The 20,320-nt window shown below is 45.2% G+C and overlaps 1 long non-coding RNA gene across 1 annotated transcript; it reads left to right on the forward strand.

The window, feature by feature from the left end:
* The first annotated feature begins 3,719 nt into the window (after positions 1–3,719).
* Positions 3,720–8,299, forward strand: LOC134809555 (uncharacterized). The gene is made up of 2 exons (XR_010155569.1): positions 3,720–3,919; positions 7,018–8,299. It is a non-coding gene; the product is annotated as an uncharacterized LOC134809555 (long non-coding RNA).
* The last annotated feature ends 12,021 nt before the right edge of the window (positions 8,300–20,320 follow it).

Below are 20,320 nucleotides of genomic sequence, written 5' to 3' on the forward strand. Positions count from 1 at the left end.
ACATCTTCTGTGTGATCTGCTTCTTTCCCTCAATATTGTCTCTGCTTTTTGTTTTCTTTTTTGAGACAGAGTCTCTGTCGCCCAGGCTGGAGTGCAGTGGTGTGATCATGGCTCTCTGCAGCCTTTACCTACTGGGCTCAAATGATCCTCCCACCTCAGTCTTTCAAGTAGCTGGGATTACAGATGCGTGTCACCATGCTCAGCCAATTAAAAAAATTTTTTTTTGTAGAGAGGAGGGTTCACTATATTGCCCAGGCTGGTCTCAAACTCCTGAGCTCAAGTGACCTTTCTGTTTCAGCCTGGGACTATAGGCATGAGCCACTGTGGCCCACCATTTGGAACATTTTTGATAGATCCTTGTGCAAAGTTTTCCCCTGTCGGTTTTAAACTCTAGTTTCACCAGATAACGTCAAATGGTTTCGCAATCACATATAAAATCCTACAAAAACATAGCCATAACCTGTGGGCAGCAAGCCACCCAGGTGCCAAGGCAAGAGACCGAGGACATGAGCTGTTCCAGTATAATAAAATATAAAATAAGAATAGTTATACCAGATATAGATCTTAGATATGATTATATATGAATATCATTAATCATTAGTTTGTAGCAATTACTCTTTATTCCAATATTATAATAATCCTCGCTCTATAATCATAAGCTAGGAAAAACCAGGCCATATAGAGGAGTTGAGAGGACATAGTGAGACGTGACCAGAAGACAAGAGTGCGAGCCTCCTTTTATGCCCAGACAGGGCCACCAGAGGGCTCCTTGGTCTAGCGGTAACGCCAGCGTCTGGGAAGACGCCCATTGCCAAGCGAACCGTAGTCTAGCGGTAGCCTCAGTGTCAAGGAAAAACACCTGCTACTTAGCAGACCAGGAAAGGGAGTCTCCCTTTCCCCAGGGGAGTTTAGAGAAGACTCTACTCCTCCACCTCTTGTGGAAGCAGGCCCGCCTGCAGTTATCCGGAGGCCTAACCGTCTCCCTGTGATGCTGTGCTTCAGTGATCACGCTCCTAGTCCGCCTTCATGTTCCATCTTGTACACCTGGCTCTGCCTTTTAGTTAGCAGTAGCAAATTAGTGAAAGTACTAAAAGTCTCTGATAAGCAGAAATAATAGTGTAAGCTGTTTCTCTCTTTCTCCTCTCTCTCTCTCTGCCTCGGCTGCCAGGCAGGGAAGGGCCCCCTGTCCAGTGGACACGTGACCCATGTGGCCTTACCTATCATTGGAGATGGCTCACACTCCTTATCCTGCCCCTTTGTCTTGTATCCAATAAATATCAACGCAGCCTGGCATTCAGGGCCACTACTGGTCTCAGCGTCTTGGTGGTAGTGGTCCCCCGGGCCCAGCTATCTTTTCTTTTATCTCTTTGTCTTGTGTCTTTATTTCTATGCTCTCTCCGCACACGAGGAGAAAACTCACCGACCCTGTGGGGCTGGACCCTACAATAACCCTTAGGACTTTCTGTTGAAAACACTGTCTTCACTGTTCAGAATTGCTGCTTCTCAAAAATCGGGTCTGAAGGGGTGGGTTGCCCCTCCACACCTGTGGGCGTTTCTCGTTAGGTGGAACGAGAGACTTGGAAAAGAAAGAGACACAAAGTATAGAGAAAGAAAAAAGGGGGCCAGGGGACCGGCGTTCAGTATACGGAGGATCCTGCCGGCCTCTGAGTTCCCTTAGTATTTATTGATCATTATTGGGTGTTTCTCGGAGAGGGGGAGGTGGCAGGGTCATAGGATAATAGTGGAGAGAAGGTCAGCAGGTAAACACGTGAACAAAGGTCTCTGCATCATAAACAAGGTAAAGAATTAAGTGCTGTGCTTTAGATATGTATACACATAAACATCTCAATGCCTTAAAGAGCAGTATTGCTGCCTGCATGTCCCATCTCCAGCCCTAAGGCGGTTTTCCCCTATCTCAGTAGATGGAATATACAATCGGGTTTTACTCTGAGACATTCCATTGCCCGGGGACGGGAAGGAGACAGATGCCTTCCTCTTGTCTCAACTGCAAAGAGGCGTTCCTTCCTCTTTTACTAATCCTCCTCAGCACAGACCCTTTACGGGTGTCGGGCTGGGGGACGGTCAGGTCTTTCCCTTCTCACGAGGCCATATTTCAGACTATCACATGGGGAGAAACCTTGGACAATACCTGGCTTTCCTAGGCAGGGGTCCCTGCAGCCTTCTGCAGTGTTTTGTGTCCCTGGGTACTTGAGATTAGGGAGTGGTGATGACTCTTAACGAGCATGCTGCCTTTAAGCATTTGTTTAACAAAGCACATCTTGCATAGCCCTTCATCCATTTAACCCTGAGTTGACACAGCACGTGTTTCAGGGAGCACAGGGTTGGGGATAAGGTTACAGATTAACAGCATCTCAAGGCAGAAGAATTTTTCTTAGTACAGAACAAAATGGAGTCTCTTATGTCACTTCTTTCTATACAGACACAGTAACAATCTGATCTCTCTTTCTTTTCTCCACAGGGTCCATCTATGCAGTCTGATCCTGATCTCTCCATTTTTCTCCCTGCTCTATGAGTGTCCCTGAGTCAATGCCACACTAACCTATTTACTAGAACTCTATAATCTATTGTGGTATCAAGTAGGGCAATCCTCCTATCTTCCTCCTTTCCTCCAAGAGAGTCTTGGCTATTATTGATGGTTTTGCATTGTCATATACATTTTCAAGCCAACTCCAATCGGTTAGTCCAGTTCCACTATAAAGCCTGTTGGGATTACATTGATTCTATAGAGCAATACTGACTGATTTACACTACTGAGTTTTTCAACCCATGAGCAATCTGTATGTTACTCCATTTTCTCATTTTTATGTCCCTCAATAAGGTTTTATAATTTTTCCTGTAGAAGTTTTGCACGTCCTTTGGTAAATTTATTTGTAGGTAATTGAGACATTTTAAAATTGTTCCCTTTTGGGAAACTATTAAGGATCCTGTTGGAAAAACTCAACCTCATATTCTAAATAACGTGATATCCAGTGGTAAATGTCACTATTTCCATGGGGTTTCTGACCCAGCCTGAGCAATCCAGAGCTTTTCTGCAAGGCAGGGATGAGATTGCTAAACTCCATCCATGAAAAACCTGCTTTAAGCCTACAGGTAAAACATTCTATTTGTTTAATAGGGCAGGGCAAGCTGTACTTCTGAAAATGCTAAGTTCAGCAGGCTTCTTTTAGGAATAGTGCCAGAATTAGCCAATTCTACTTTGAAAAAAATCTCAAGTAAAATAATAAGAACTCAACATTCAGCAAATATTTATTAAGCACTTACTCTGGACCAGGTATTATTACGAGCAATGGGGATAGAGCAGTGAATGAAGACAAAGCCTGTGACCTTGTGGCAGTTATCTGGAGAGGCAGATAACAAGTGAACAATTTATTTACTATGGAAACAGAAGTGAGGATGATGGAAACATGAGGAAAGCTTTTGTCTAAAGCAAGAATCACAGGCATCAGCCTATAGAAACGGGACAAATGGAGAAAATCACTGGAGAGAATGACAGCAAAGAAACTCCTCCAGAGAGAAGAGGTCTCAGTCCAGCCTCACACCAAGTAGAGCCTCATCAAAACGTTCTGTTCTCATGGGGAGTTGGGGGCCTGTACCAGAGGCCATGAAGTCTCTTGGAGTCCATGCTATGTGAGTGGTGCACATCTCCACTGCCCAACCCATAGAAAACTCACCTAAGTTTTCTCTCTTCTCTTCTATAGATATTTCTGGAAATGAGTTGGGGACAAGGAAAAAGCTATCATTGCACAGACATCTACCCCAATTCTGCCTCGTACTGCACTCTCACTGAGAGACAATGGTCCAAGAAGCACTCTCCCCTCTCCATGGCTGGCTAGCTAGGTTCACATTGGTGCAAAGAGCACTCGACATTGCCAGAAGTGTGCATCATCATGTCCCCACGGTAAGGCCCTCTCACCACCTCTCCTCAGCGACTCAGCTCTGCATTTTCTTCCATCCGATACTCTTATCTCAACCCAAGGGGTGTCTTCCATTTATGATGTGCAAAAGAAAGGTACAGTCTTTAGCATGAGAAAGTAGTCCCTTAGACCATCATGGTGGCACACAAGACTCTGCACAGGCCATCAAGCCTGAAGAAATGAATGGGCTAGTTTGACATTTGTTTCAAAATCCCTTATAGGGAAATTTTTTTTGGTATTACTGTATATCATTTCATATAGATATATTTCTTTTAAGTAAGTTGTCTTTTTAAGACAATATCCAGTTATTGACAATGTGCTTTTGCCATTTAAAAATAAAGAATATGATCATTGCAATTTAAAACCCAATGAGCAGAAAAAATAATAAGACACTGTTGTAGAAAGGTTTGATGAATTAGAAAAAATATATGAAAAAAATTATTCATAAGGAGAACAGAGAGAGGAGGAAAAAAAATACAAAAGAGGAGATACAAAGAGAGTAAAATTAGAGAGTCAAACTGTCTAATTCGAGTTTCAGAGAGAGAGAAAAGAGAATAAAGAAGTCCGTGTCAAATAGATATGACTGAGAAATTCTCATGAATCTACAAATAGATATGATCCGAAATTCTCATGAATCTACAACTTCAGGAATTCCAATGTGTAGTAAGTGGAAATGGTTTTTAAAAACCCATTCTTACTTACATTGTTAAAGAATCCTGAAATGCCAAAACCAAAAGTGTTCTTGAAAGAAGCCAAAGAGAAAAGGAAGGACACCTGACTGTTCCCCATCAATGGTGACAGCTAGGGGACAGTAGAATGAGAAAAACAAATGGCTAACTGACTCTGTCATTCAAGAATTAGGACAATATAATGACTTTTCCAAAAAACAAAAGTTAGTAAGGAAAAAAGAAAGTGAAGGCAAAAGAAAGCTGCGGCCAGGATGAACACCAATGTTTATGAGGATTTCTCAGTCATATTTATTGAACACCCATGTTCATCCTCCCTTCTTCCATACTACCAGAGCCTGTGAGTTTTCACTGAGCACAGGCTGAAAAGCTGGTGCCTCACATTACATGGTGGTAAAATGTTGGGTCAGGTTTTGGAGCCTGCATTGCTTTGGAGGGTAGACCAAAATTTGATCAAATCTGTGGCATTAGGAAAATGGTAGGAGAGATCCAGAGTGACGGTCTGTGTGACTCTTGGCTGCTTTAAGCACAGTCCTATGAGAGACAAGAACTCTGGCTAGATCTGGCCAGCCTACAAGCAGAAGTGAAAGGACCTAGAATTGTGCTAATGCAGGCATTTTCTGTCTTGGTCCGCAATATACAGAGCCAAACACTATTTATCCACCTCAAGCATTTATGAGCTATGTATCTGAAGGGGCAGACTCCACAGGAGATAACACTCTTGCCCTTTGGAAAGGTAGCATGCATTAAGGTGAGATTAAGGTAGGGTTAAAGGAGTTGTTTTCCATTCCAAATCTACCATAAACAAGAAAAAAGTCCCAGCCTGGCCAACATGAAAAAACCCCATCTCTACATAAGCATACCAAAATTACCCAAGTGTGGTGGCAGGCACCTGTAATCCCAGCTACTCGGGAGGCTAAGGCAGGAGAATCACTTGAACCTGGGAGGCGAAGGTTGCAATGAGCTGACACTGCGCCACTGCACTCTAGCCTGGGCGACAGAGCAAGACTTCGTCTCAAAAAAAAAAAAAAAAATGAAAAAAGTCTGGCAAAATCAGATAATGGTAACAAGGATTTGGAACAGGAACTCCTCTACGAGGTGGTGGGAGTATAAATTGGTACAGCTTGGTATTCTTCAGTAACATAAGCATCTACATTATTGCTCTTGAAGGTATACACTAAAGAAAATCATGCACATTTGCACTAGGGTATGTGGACAAGAATTCTAATTGACAAACTTGGAAGTGGCTCTGTGTCCATCTACAGTACTGTTGATAAACTATTGTATATTTATACCACAAAGTGCCAATCAGTGATGAAATTAAACATATCATGGCTACATGCAATGACATGTATGAATCATACAAATTTGGGCAAAATAAGTGTAACAGAATATTATTCCTATATGTGATTCCATTTGTGAAAAGTTCAAAAACAAGCAAAGGTAAGCTATATCTATATCTATATCTATATCTATATCTATATCTATATCTATATCTATATCTATGTCTATATCTATATCTATCTATCTATATATTTTTTTGAGATGGAGTTTTGCTTTACTGCCCAGGCTGGAGTGCAGTGGTGCAATCTCAGCTTACTGCAACCTTCACCTCCCAGGTTCAAGCGGTTCTTCTGCCTCAGCCTCCCAAATAGCTGGGACTACAGGTGTGCACCACCATGCCTGGCTGATTTTTGTATCTTTAGTAGAGACGGTGTTTCACCATGATGGCCAGGCTGGTCTCAAACTCTTTACCTCAGGTGATTCACCTGCCTTGGCCTCCCAAAGTGTTGGGATTACAGGTGTTAGCCACTGCACCCAGCCTAGCTATATTCTTTAGAGATATATTCCTTGGTGGCAAACATTAGACTGTGTAAATCAGTAACAAGATTTCTAATATATGGGGTAAAAAACAAGCAAGATAAAAGCAATCAACAAAATATTTACAAAGCGTATAGGCTGGGTGTGGTGGCTCATGCCTGTAACTCCAACACTTCGGGAGGCCAAAGCAGGAGAATCTCCTGAGCCCAGGAGTTCCAGATCAGCCTCGGCAATGTAGCAAGACCTTGTCTCTAATCATAATGATAAAAATTTTAAAACGGGTACAGAGGTTATGTGAAAGATAAAGTGTTTTGAGGTCTTTGTTAATGAGAGAGTTTAAAATATCAACTTCAGACCGTAAATGTCTCTCATTCTACATGCTTATCTTAACATGACATTGTCACTATCCCATGGGTGGAATCTATGTCCCCTCCCTTTCAGCCTTGGTAGAGATTTCAACTTCCTCAAGTAATAAGATAGAATGGAAATGATGCTATGTGTTTTTCAAAGATATGCCATAAAAATGCCATTCCCTTTTGTCTGGGTCCCTTGGGAAATTTGCTGTTGAAACTCAGCCATCTTCCAGTGAGGAAGCCTGAGCAGCTGGGGAGAGGCCCATATGGAGAAGAACCAAAGTCCCCAGTCCCCAGCCCCAGACCAGCTGAATTCCCAGCTAACATCCAGCACTAATTTGCCAGCCAAGAGAATGACCTGTATTGAAAGTGGATTGTCCAGCCCCAGTTGGAGCCATCTCAGCAGTTGCCATGTGGAGCAGATGCAAGTCATTCCTGTCAAACTCTGTGCTTATTTGTGAGCAAAAGAAATAATTGTTTTTGTTTTAATCAACTTAGCTTTCAGGGAGTTTGTTACTGAGCAATAGATAACTGATACAATGGAAAAATTCTAGAGGCATTTTCACTAAAGTCAGAAACAAGACATGGATAACCCACTATCACCACTCCTCTATATCATAGCAGTGAACTTATCAGGTAATGTAACTAGGTGAAAGTAACTTTTTATATACACAATATATGGCCAACTGACTTTCTCTTTAGAATTTACAATAAGCATTTCTCTAAATGCTCTTAGAATTTGCAATAAGCTTTTATATCGATTGTATACATTAGCTACACAGTAAGCTATTAAGTGGCTGCAAAATAGTTTATATATCTATTTTCCTAGTTTTAATATTTTATAAAATTTCTACTATTATAAACATGGCTGTCATTAACATCCTTGTGGTTAACAGAATCACATGGCAGGGAACATTTTAAGATGTTAAAAGAAAAACATTAAATTTCCCTAAATTGAATTTTTAGTAGCAACAAAAGAGACTGCAGATTTGAATTTATTATCACTCATAATAATTATCATTCTTTGACAATCTGATTAGTGAAAAATTGCAATGCAGTGTTGTTTATGTGCATTTCAGTTAGGTAAAGAGCAATTGCTAACCTGCTTTGATTTGAATATTCAGGAAGAAGCTTCAAGGTTTGACTTGCCAGAAAGCTTTTTTCCATGAACTGGAAAGTTATTTTAGAAGTTGTTAAGGTCCCTTCTGCCAGCAATAGTCTATGCATGCAATAATCAAATAAAAAAGCTACTGCCTGACATGTTTACCACAAAAACAAAAATACAGTAAACTCTTATACCTTGTAATTTCACTATTCAACAATATTTGCTGAAAACTGACCACGTGCCTTGTGTTAGGCCAAGAATGTGGGATTTGACAGATAACTAGAAACTTTCCCCATCCTCCAGGAACTTACTCTGTAATTTGGAGAGAAGACAAACATAGAAATGCATTTATCATTTCATGAAGGTGAATAAAGGCACAGCCAAACTGCATTAATACCATTTACCATTTGAGGTGGAAAATGGAAACTGACTCTACAGGAATGAGGCTGCTGACTCCAAAGGTAGTTTCCAGCAAGGAGTTCGAAACATGTTTTGAGCAATGGCAGCATTCCTAGAATTTATGTATACCTTCCTGAGTTGATCACCTAAAGGGCAACATTACTGTTCAAGTGCAGCCTTTTTTTTTTTTTTTTTTTTTTTTTTTTGAGACAGAGTCTCACTCTGTCACCCAGGCTGGAGTACAGTGGTGTGATCTTGGCTTACTGCAACCTCTGCCTCCTGGGTTGGAGCAATTCTTCTGCCTCAGCCTCCCGAGTAGCTGGGATTACAGGTATGCACCACCACGCCTGGCTAATTTTTTTATTTTTAGTAGAGACGGGGTTTCGCCATGTTCGCCAGGCTGGTCTTGAACTCCTGACCTCAGGTGATCTGTCCACCTTGGCCTCCCAAAGTGCTGGGATTATAGGCATGAGCCACCACGCCTGGCCCAAGTGCAGCCTTTAATTTACAAGTCAGTCATGAAACTTTACCCATATTTCCTCAAACATTGCTAACAAATTGGAACTACTTTTGTAGTGGTCAGGTAGCTTCTTTCAGACACATCCTCTCATGGACAACCACTAAAAATTCTGGGAGAAATATACAAACGATCGTTGGATGATAGTGAGGAGAAAACAAAAGAAGGTGGTTTCTAGAGGAGAGTTGAGTCCTATAAGGAGAAAGTCACTAGGTGAGTTTGCTATATTTTGCAGCTTTTATCCTTTGGTCAACCTCAGTCCACCCCAAGCTGGGTAGCTAAAACCTGGATAGAATCCAGTGGTCTTCTTGCTTGAAGAATGAGAAGTAATTTGAAGCAATTTAATTAAAATCACCTATAGGCCCCTCTGGCACCCATTGGTAATCATCTCAAACAAGGAAACAAATACATTTCTTGTCCATGTTCACACGTGTACAAAGATGATAATGTGTACCTGATCTTGTTCAAAGATAAAGGACATCTTTGTGAAATGACCGAGCACAAGGTATAGCATGTGGCAATGAATGTTTCCTTCCTTCTCCTCTTCCTTCTCAAGAAACAGTAATAATACTCTCAGAATTCAGATTTCATTCTCAAATTCCTCTGTTGGTCTCTTATCTGGACTTAATATTGTCTAATAAAACCTAAAAGAAGGTTATCTGTCTGTGAATAATGGTCTCATAAATATTACCAAGCAGAGAGCCTTCAAACATGATGAAATCTCAAGGTCCAAGTCATTGCTAGAAAAAAAAAAAAAAAGCATGGAGGAATTTAGCAGAACAAAATAGCTTTGGGGAATATTTAATACTCAAAGGGAAAAGGAACTTGTAACTGCTTGAAGAAATAGACAGCAAAGGCTTCTCCTTTCATGCAGACACAGGACTGGGACTGGCAGGCTTAAGACATTTAGCCTTGGGACATCCCAAGGATGATTTAAAAATGGGCCCAGCCCTAGGCTGGGTGGGATGGCTCATACCTATAATCCCAGCACTTTGGGAGGCTGAGGCAGGAAGATAGCTTGAGGCCATGAGTTCAAGACCAGCTTGGGTGATACAATGAGACTTCATCTCTTCAAAAAAAATTTTTTAACTTAGCTCAGTGTGGTGGTGCGTGCCTATAGTCTCAGCAGCTCTGGAGTTTGGGGCAGGAGGATCACTTGAGCCCAGGAGATGGAGGTTTCAGTGAGCCAAGATCATGCCACTGCACACCAGTCTGGGTAACAGTGAGATGCTGTCTCAGAAAAATAAAAACCAAAAAGGGTGGTCCCTGGTCCTCCATGACCTGTGGCCATCACCACAACCAGGCCTTCATCATAATTCTATTTTCCTTGCTTGTTTTTATGTCTTTGTATGCAACTTGTGGGGGTTTAAAAAGCTGCCTTGTGCCACCTCAGTTGTGGCTAAATCTTAGTGGTTAAGGACACAGCCCAATGGTGTCTGTCAAGGCCTTTGGAAGAAAAGCTCTCGGTTAAAGTGAACACGACTGAGTAATCTAAGTCTGATGTAGAGAAACCCTACACAGGAGTTGGATTTTGAGGGTCAGGACATCTCAGGACCTTCACAGGCTCATATAATCTTTGTTCCAAGTCATTGAGGTCAGCCCTTCATCCTCGGTGGTCCAGCCATAAACACATAGCCTGTGGGGTAAGAACTTGGCTGTGGAGCTGCAAGGCCTTTTTAGCACTCATCCTTAATCAGTACTGGGAAGAGCCCATGTGAGGTAAAGCAGGGACAGAAAGTCCTAGGCTAAATTCTCTCCAAGGAGCTCACTTTCTGTAGGAGGGAGGTGGGGTGGTGAGAAATACAAGGTGGTGAGAAGGTTGATTTTATTCTTTTTAGGGCCTGAGTCCTGAGCTTTTTGTCTCAGAAGAACAAGCTCTGGAGCACTGCAGAGGGGGAATTACTGTAAAATTGATTTCCCTTTAGTTAATATCTGAATGCAAAGACAAGCATGGGAAGAGCATTTCTCAAGACCTTACCTTGATTGTTCCTCCAGCATCATTTTCAGGCTTCAGAAGTTCCTGTGTCATAAGGATCAACTGGAGAGAAGGTTGGTTCTGTGAGTCAGCCCTGGAGTGGCTTGAACCTGAGAAGGGGAGGAGATGGGAAGACGGACTTTCCCAGCTCTCATCGGACCATGCTGTATTGACATCCTCCAGATTCCCCAAGGTTATCTTCTTAGGTCAATGTCTGGATGGTGCCAAGGGACTGGAGCAACAACTGTAAATGAGGAAGGAGAACTGTTAAAATGTGTCCTAGGGGACAATGGGACTGGTCAAATTGAAGATTCTCATACTGCATTTCCAAAGATTCCCAGAATTCCCAGGATTCAGTATTTCCAAAAAGTTCTCCAGGCAATTCTGATGCAGGGGGTCCATGTGAAAAATGTTAGGAAATACTTCTTTAGAAACCTTACTGGGCCTCCTCCAGGCTTGGTGTTCAGAGTAACAGGGTCAAGACAGAGAGACAGAGGTACTGGCTGGGCGCAATGGCTCATACCTGTAATTCCAGCACTTTGGGAAGCCAAGGCAAGAGGGTCACTGGAGCCCAGGAGTTCAAGACCAGCCTGGGCAACATAGGGAGACCCCATCTCTATAATAATAATAATAATAAATTAAAGAAAAGCAAAAAGAGAGATAGGGGTAGGGGTAGAGGGAGAACAAAGAAAAGAGATTTGATCTGAAGTTTTGGGTAGCACGTAAGTAAGTGATCTACTGCTATATAACAGTCTCCCTCAAATCAACAGCACTTATTTAGTTTAAGATTCTACCAGGCTCAGCTGATCTGGACTTACTCATATGCCTGGGGTCAGGTTGGCTGGGAGCTGGCTGATCCCCATGGCCTCCCTCTCAGTGTTCTTTAGGGGTGCTGGGCCATGTCATCTATCAGGATGGTCACGGCATGCTCATATAGAGTCAGGTTTCCAGGAGCAGCATGCAATCTTCAAGTTTCCTCTTGCATTACCTTTACCCTTGACCAAAGCAAGTCACCTGTTCAAGCCCAGCATCAGGATGTGAGGGTTTATCCAAGAGTGTGGATAAAGGAAAGCCTAAGCAAATAATAGGCAACAATCTGCTCCATGCCGGGAATGGGAAAAGACAAAAGGCAATCATAAAAGGGGATTTCCTGATATTGGATGGCACGGTGATGGAGGCCTGGACTTCAGGAAGAAAGCAGAGTGTGGAGAGAGGCCACGTGGACCGCAGTTCCCTGGCAATGAGCCAGTGGAGAAAGCAGAGCTGTGGGAAATCAGAGACGCTCCCTGCCAAGGTTCTCCGCGACCTCTAAATTTGTAGCCTGTGCTCAAACAGGTCTGGAAACAGCCACAGAAAGACAGGAAACTGTATCCAGTCCAGCATCCCAGGATCCTCCTGCAGACGCAGCGGCCCGTCGGTGAGGGCCTCCTTGTTTTGAGCAGTCACGGCCCGGGACTTGAGGACAAGTTGAGCCCCGCGCAGGCCAGACTTTTCCAAGGACTTTACATGTTCTGCGGAGCGGGACCAGCCTGCGCTGCGCTCTCGCCCCACGGATCGCAGAGTGGCCAAAGCAGGAGGCTGCCCCCGGGCGATGCGGCTCTCACTCAGCCTGGGCCTCTGCCACCCACTGGCTGAATCCGCAGAAGTGCGGGTGGTTGGAAGTTTCCAGTCGGATTCCTCCTCCCCCTTGGGGTGCCTGATGGGGACTAAGTCTGGCTCCCCTATTCTTTGGCCCCCACCTTCTGGTCCCAGTTGTCCCGAGTGTCCCACCTTGTGTGCGCTTGTGGCTTCCCTTCAGTGCACACGGTGACCACCTGTGCCCCCAGCAGTCCCCGGTCAACTCCCAACGGCTCCCAGCCATCCCCTCACTACTCCCAGCCTCCTCCCCAAGGACCCCCAGCCTCTCTCCAACCGCCCTCACCGACCTCCCCAAGGTGGCCATTCGCTTGCATTTGGGTCTCAACCTACTCCCCTGTGTTAGTGCAAACTGCACTATTTTGTAAGCCTCCTGCCATTTCACAGACCCTGGTCAAAGGGAAACATTCCCCGGGGTTCTGGCCACGAGAAACATCCCGCCTAACCTGACCACAAGGCACAGGAACATTCTTATCATACCCTACCCGGCAAAGGCCCAGCTGAAGGAACATCCCTATACACCCTGCTGCGCAAAGATCCAAAGAGCATCACTATCACATTCTGCCGCAAAAAGGGCCATACTGCACACACCCCTCCCACCCATACCTATAAGTACCCCAGCCTGTAAGCCGCGTGGGCTCTGGCATTAAGCTGGTCCCCTACCTCCGTAGGTTTTTGCAATATGCCTGTGTTTGCTGTAGAGCCTCCACTCTCTCTCACTCTGTGTTTCTTTTCTTTTCTTTCTTTTTTAATACTTTAAGTTCTAGGGCACATGTGCACAATGTGGAGGTTTGTTACATATGTATACATGTATATCTCTGTGTTTCTTTAACTCTCACCTTCCCTTCAAAACCTAACACCCTCGTCTGATGGGGCTGGCCTGGGAGGGCTCCCTAGAGACAGCCGTGTTTAAGGGAGGTGGGAAGCTTGAGTAGGAGCTGACAAGAGGGTGGGGAGGCTGTAGGAGGCCGGGGGCAACAAAGGTGTGAAATCTTGGAGAGGAGACTGGGCAGAGCCATAACTTTGGGAGCCTTGGAGCTGGAGGAGAGGGTGGAGAGAGACTATGCTGGGGAGGAAAGCAGAGGGGACCATGAGGCCTCCATGTCTGATGAAGAGGACCTGGGGTGCCATCAGATGTGCGACGTGGAAGGAAGCTCTGTCTGGCTGCAGCTGGGACAATGGAAGCAAGTTCCTAGGCAAGTCTGGGGCAGGGAGTTAGCCAGGACATTGCATGGGTGACCTAGGAAGGAAGGAAAGTGACCTGGGTTAGGGGGTGCCTATGAGGGTGGAGAATTGCAGTCTTTTTGTCTCTCTTTTTTGGCCATACAAAAGGTTAGTCCCAGACCAGTCAGGATGGTGGGGCAGGGCTGTGAAGATGCTGGCCAAGGTGGAGGTGGCTGAGCATAGGAGTTGGTCAGTGCCCCGGCCCTTAACTGAGGTGGGGACACAGGAACAAAGTGAGTTAAAAGCAGGAGGGGAAAGGGGTGACCAGTTCAATTCTGGGGAGTTTAGTTTGTAAAGGGAGATGCAAGTTCATATGGAGGTGTCCAGTGTGTGGACATGGGGTCTGGAGGCGACAGAGAGATATGGATTGGATTCATCCACATGTATGTGGAACCACTGAATTGGTTGAAATTAGAGGGGAGCTCAGAAATCTGTGGTCAAGTCTGTCCAAAGTATAAGTAGATGGAGAGAAACTTCGAAAGAGTCAGAAGAGGCCAGGCCAGGAAAGATGAAATAATAAATAAAGGAATCTTGAAGGCAGATGGCAAAAAGAAGTTTGGAGTGAATGGCAGTGCTTATCAAAAGTGAAATGCAATTCCACTTCTCAGTATCTACCAGGAAAGAGTAGGCATGTAAAGGATGTAAAAGCAGAGTTTTGGGGTGGGGAGAGCAGTCTTTTTTTTTTTTTTTTTTTTTTTTTTTTTAGAGCGAGAGAGAGCTGTGTCATCCAGGCTGGAGTGCAGTGGTGTGATCTTGGCTTATTGCAACTTCCGCCTCCTGGGCTCAGGCAATCTGACACCTCAGCCTTCCGAGTAGCTGGAACTACAGATGCGCACCACCGTGCCTGGCAAATTTTTGTATAGATAGAGTTTCACCATGTTGCCCAGGCTGGTCTCAAATTCCTGAGGTCAGGTGATCCACCTGCCTCAGCCTCCCAAAGTGCTGGGATTACAGGTGTGAGCCACCACACCTAGCTGACATTTTTTTTTTTCTTTAAGATGGAGTTTTGCTTTTGTTGCCCAGGCTGGAGTGCAATGGCGCGATCTCGGCTCACTGCAACCTCCGCCTCCTGGGTCCAAGCGATTCTCCTCCCTCAGCCTCCCGAGTAGCTGGGATTACATGCATGCGCCACCACTCCCAGCTAATTTTGTATTTTTAGTAGGGTTGGGGTTTCTCCATGTTGGTCAGACTGGTCTTGAACTCCCAACCTCAGGTGATCCTCCTGCTTCAGCCTCCCAAAGAGCTGGAACTACAGGCATGAGCCACCACGCCCAGCCTTGGCGGAGAATTTTTAAAAAGTCATCTGACTAAAAATCTGTCTCTTTCTTGTTATCAACATGTAATAGAAATTCTAAAAAAGTCATTGATAAACTACCCCTCCCTACTGTAGTGACTACTGCCATACCCCTCCTTCTGGGCACAGAATTGTGTCCTGGAATTATTACAGCATTGTTTATAGTGGAGGAGCTTCAGGAGAAACCTAAAATCTATTGATAGAGGTGAAAGGCAAAATCAAAGGTGTTACATGCTATGATGAAGCAGCACATGCATATAGCAGTTAAAAGGAATTTTCAAAGCACTCCTCAATGTATATATACTTCAAAACATCATTTGTACACAATAACAACAAACAAGGTTATCTGTCAAGTTAAACAAATTCAAAAATAAAAGAATTTACATACCTATATATCTAGCTGAATGGATCCTAAAAACATTGCTGAGAAATCAAAAGTGCACTAATATATTCATATTGACACCTTTCATTTTAAAGAAGGACAATACTTCACATGTATTAAGGAATACCTATGCAGACACAAAAGTGTATGAAAAGACTGGAAAGGTATGTCTCAGTAGCAGCTACTCCTGGGAAGGGCTTGAGGGCACTGGGGCTGGGGGTGGTGTCAAAGACAAATTGAAAGACTTATAATTAAAAAAAGAACAAAGACAAATATAAAGTAATTGGTAAAAGTTATACAACTGAAAGTAAACAATAATTTTTAAGTACCTATCATGGGGAAAAAAGACACAAACCTCTACATTGTTTAGAAAGTAAACTATTTGGCCAGTCACGGTGACTCACACCTGTAATCCTGGCACTTTGGGAGGCCCAGGCAGGCGGATCACATGAGGTCAGGAGTTCAAGATCAGTCTGGCCAACATGGGGAATCCCCATCTCTACTAAAAATACAAAAAAATTAGCTAACGTGGTGGCGCACGCCTGTAATCCCAGCTGTTTAGGAGGCTGAGGCATGAGAATCGTTTGAGCGAGGTTGCAGAGATCGTGCCACTGCACTCCAGCCTGGGCAACAGGGCGAGACTCTGTCTCAAAAAAAAAAAAAAAAAAAAAAAAAAAAGTAAAGTATTTGATTTGAGTCCTTCCTCCCTTCATTTTCTTATGTCTGGGCCTGCTGATCTTCCTTTGGCCTCGCCACTTTGGGGACACAGGTGAGACACAGGAGCATCATGGGGACATCCCACTGACTTATGCTGCCACCTGCACATGCGAGCTGTTCATTGCCTTTGAGGGCTCTCTCCAGCCCTACTGTTTCCAGGGGCTCTAAGCAGGGCCCAAGTGTCATGTGGAAATGGCTGCTTGGGGCAGGGCTCTGCTCCAGGCCACTGCTTACTGGAAGGGAAGAGGGATTTCTTTTCTTTTTTTTTTTTTTTTGAGATGGAGTCTTACTCTGTCACTCAGGCTGAAGTGCAGTGATGAGATCTTGGCTCACTGCAATCTCCACACCCTGGGTTCAAGCAATTCTCCTGCCTCGGCCTCCCAAGTAGCTGGGATTACAGACACTTGCCACCACGCCTGGCTAATTTTTGTATTTTTAGTAGAGACGGGGTTTCACCATCTTGGCCAGGCTGGTCTTGAACTCCTGACCTTGTAAATCCACCTGCCTCGGCCTTCCAAAGTGCTGGGATTACAGGCCTGAGCCACAGCGCGTGGCTGGGAAGAGGGATTTCCAACTCCACCTGTAAGATGTACTTCGTTCAGGGGGCAAGAAGCAGAGGTGAGACTCAGGAAGTGTCCCACCCTTTGGGAGGCGCTGCCAGCTTCTCCTCCTGTGTCCTATGCCCTGTGAGAATGCACTGGCCCACCTTGCCCAAAGTAACCTCCTCTCCCAGCCCACTTGCCCTAGCCCTGTCCAGACCCCATCAGCTCTTGCTTGCTGGGCATGGATTGACAAGCTGTCAGGCAGGCTGAGCTGAGCTAGGGCTCATGGAGGTAGGAACTTCAGACCCTTTCTGCCATTTTTGAATTTGGCTTTAAAGAGGCACAAATATTGTGTTTTAACAATTCAAATTTTCTTTCTGGCAATGATTTGCTAGCAATGTGAGTCAGCTTCCTTAAGGTCCACTTTTCCTTTCTGGAATTTAAACTGAAACTGAAAGTTGGCAACAGTGTCTTCCTCTCCAGGCCAATCCCTGCAGTGGGATGTGGGTCTCCTTGATGACGGCCCCTCTGTCCACACCAAAACCCTTGCCGACCATTGCAAAAGGCTGAGAGTTTTGAATTCTCTGTCCCTAAGAAAGAAAGGAAAACAGGGAGATCTTCACGATTATAAACTGAACCCTGGAACACCCCTCCTGTCCTTCCCCAAACAGGCCTGTGCCCCCTGCTCATTCTCCAGGTGCACGCCAAATCAAGAAAGCCCAAATTCCAGTGATGAGACTGGGTGCTTCCACTCTGGAAGCTGAGAGACATCTTCTGTCTTCTGCTTCCCTGCAGGTCTTGGGCCTCCAATTAGTGGAGAGGGAAAGTGTCGCAGATGTGGGTGTGGCAGGAGCCCAGGTGGAGCCTCTGGTGGAGCGGAAGAGAGAGATGATGCTGCCTTTCCCAAGAACAAGCTCACAGTGCTGCCCAAAATGCTCCTGGAGAGGTGACTTTGCCCAACAGGCCCCAGGTTGCTTACTTCCTCAGTCCTCAGGTTTTCACAGGGAAGAGACCCGCCACCCTCACTGCCCCCACCTCACCCAGGAGGACTGAGACTTCATTTGCTGTTCTCCTCCTTTGCTGGGTCCATTCCACAGTGCTAGTCTGAGAGGTGTGGTGTTGGGGGAAGACATAAAGGAGGTGTTTAGCCTTCTGGGGTGTGGTAGGGTAGGGGTGTTGATAAAGCCAGAGCCCCTCCTGTAAGGTAGGACTGGATTCAGGGGACACTGACTTGGATTCTAATGCCTGCGGCCTCAGGGAAGGGCTCTGATCTCAGGCAAGACAGGGCTGGGCTCGGGGAGGAGCTGGATCCCTGAATTTTTGTGAGGAGATGTTTATTTCATGAATGTGTGTGTATGAGGTCCCTCTGTATCCCTGCCAATACTCTGGGCCTGTCTCTGTGACTCACTCATAGTAGAAGGGGAGGGTGTGGTTGGTGGGGTTTGGTTGAGCTTTCCATGCCCCCAGGGGATGAGAGAGGCACTCTTGGGGACCCCCCAGTAGGCTGGGTGCTGGTCTCTCTCTACCTCCTGCATCTGCCTGGTGGTGCCTCCTCTGGATCCCCAGCATCTCCTCGTTTCTTCAGGCCTCCCCTTCTCCCTTGAGCCCTTATGTCCCATGTGATATTTTAGCTAGTTCCCATCCCATCCAAGGAGGCTGCTATCTGGCTCTGGCTGGGAAATAAACATGTGCTTTTGCTACCAACATCAGAATTGGGTTGTTTGTCTCAAAAGAGCACCATACTGGGGCAGCAGGTGAAGCACAGGAAGTTCTGGAAAACATCAACTGTCACACTCATCTCCAGGGAGAATATCCTTATAGGAACCCTGTGGAGAGGCCAGTGTGCATCTGTGAGAGGCAGGTGGGAAATTCGCAGGATCTGAGTCAGGAGAGGAGGGTGACTACTCAGAGGGGTTCAAAGCAACACTTGTTATTCCTAGAGGGGTGTTTTTAAATGTGGCAGAGAAGGCCCAGTGTGGAGGCTGTTGGCCAAGGAGCTGGTGGCCCTGAGGAATGGTGGCAGGGGTTTCTGAGAAGGATGGGGTTCTCAGCTCCAGCTGGTCAGGCCAGCTGTCTGGAAGGGTGGGAGCTTCTTGCACCAGTGTGTGGAGGTGCAAGCATCTGTCCCAGGTACCCAACAGCCCCTGGGAAGGGCGTTAGGCCCCTCTGCACCCCCACTAATGCTCTGGGCCTGTCTCTGTGACTCACAATAAGAGGGGAGGTGTCGTGGGGGCCGTGTCTGCCCAGCAGGGCTGAAGTTATTTCTTTAGATCTCTCATTGACCCACAGAAGTGCATTCAGAGGCCTCTTCCCTGCTGTAGACTCTAGACAAATGTAGAAGAGAGAAAATTGAGACAAGTGTGTCTTCCAGCTCTCCATCAGTAGGGGAGAAGACTCCATGACCCCCTTAGGGTGTATCAAGAGACTCCCTGTGCCACAGGCATCAACAAATCCACACAGGGCCTGGTGAGGGGAGATGTTTTCCCTGAAACTTCAGAAATATTACTACACCATGGCCGGGCGCGATGGCTCATGCCTGCATTCCCAGGACTTTGGGAGGCTGAGGCGGGCTGATCACTTGAGGTCAGGAGTTTGAGACCGCCTGGTCAGGATGATGAAACCCCGTCTCTGCTAAAAACACAAAAATTAGCCGGGTGAGCTGGCACATGCCTGTACTCTCAGCCAATCAGGAGGCTGAGGCAGGAGAGTCACTTGAACCCGGGAGGTGGAGGTTGCAGTGAGCTGAGATCATGCCACTGCACTCCAGCCTGGGCAACTGAGTGAGACTCCGTCCTCCAGCCACCCCGCAAAAAAATTCCTACACCAAGAGCAGGCCCATCTGCAGGTACCAGAAGACTTTTGAGTCATTTTTGAAATTCACTTATTATACAATTTAGAAGATCTCAACCCCCATATAACTAAGAAGTATATGATATATCCTCATAGAGTTTAAGTATATAAATATATATACACACACATACATAATTTTCTAAAATAATGCTATGTGTTGAACTCTTTTTGATATTTCCTTCCTCCCTGAGGTCGTAGAGTTTTTGTTCTTTTGACACCTTGGTTGACTTTATCATTTTATCACCTAAGTATGCCTCTTCAATTCATACATTGTTTTATTTTCCTGTTTTTTTAAAAAAACAACTTTATTGACATATGACATGTGACATACCATACAACTTACCCATTTAAAGTGTACAACTCAGTAGTTTTTAATATATTCACAGAGTTATGAAATCACCTCCACAATCAATTTGAATATTGTCCTCCACAAAGGAACCTTATGCCCATTAGCAGTTAGGCAACCACTCTTCTACTTTTGGTCTCTACATATATGCCTAAATGGAATGATACAGCATATGGTCCTTTATAGCAGGAATGGATATTTTATTTCTTTTTCTGGCTGAACAATACTGCACCGTATGGATATACTACTTTTTTCTTTTTTGAGACAGGGTCTTGCTCTCTTACCCAGGCTGGAGCATAGTGGTGCGATCATAGCTCACTATAGCCTCAACCTCCTTGGCTCAAGCAATTCTCTCACCTCGGCCTCCCAGAGTGTTGGGATTACAGGCATCAGCTACTGTGCCTGGCTGATATATTACATTAAAAAATAAAAAATCTGTTGGCTGGGCGTGGTGGCACACGCCTGTAATCACAGCACTTTGGGAGGCTGAAGTGGGTGGATCAGCTGAGGTCAGGAGTTCAAGACCAACCTGGCCAATG

The sequence above is a fragment of the Pan troglodytes genome, chromosome 2 (assembly GCF_028858775.2).
Source record: "Pan troglodytes isolate AG18354 chromosome 2, NHGRI_mPanTro3-v2.0_pri, whole genome shotgun sequence".
Taxonomy (NCBI): domain Eukaryota; kingdom Metazoa; phylum Chordata; class Mammalia; order Primates; family Hominidae; genus Pan; species Pan troglodytes.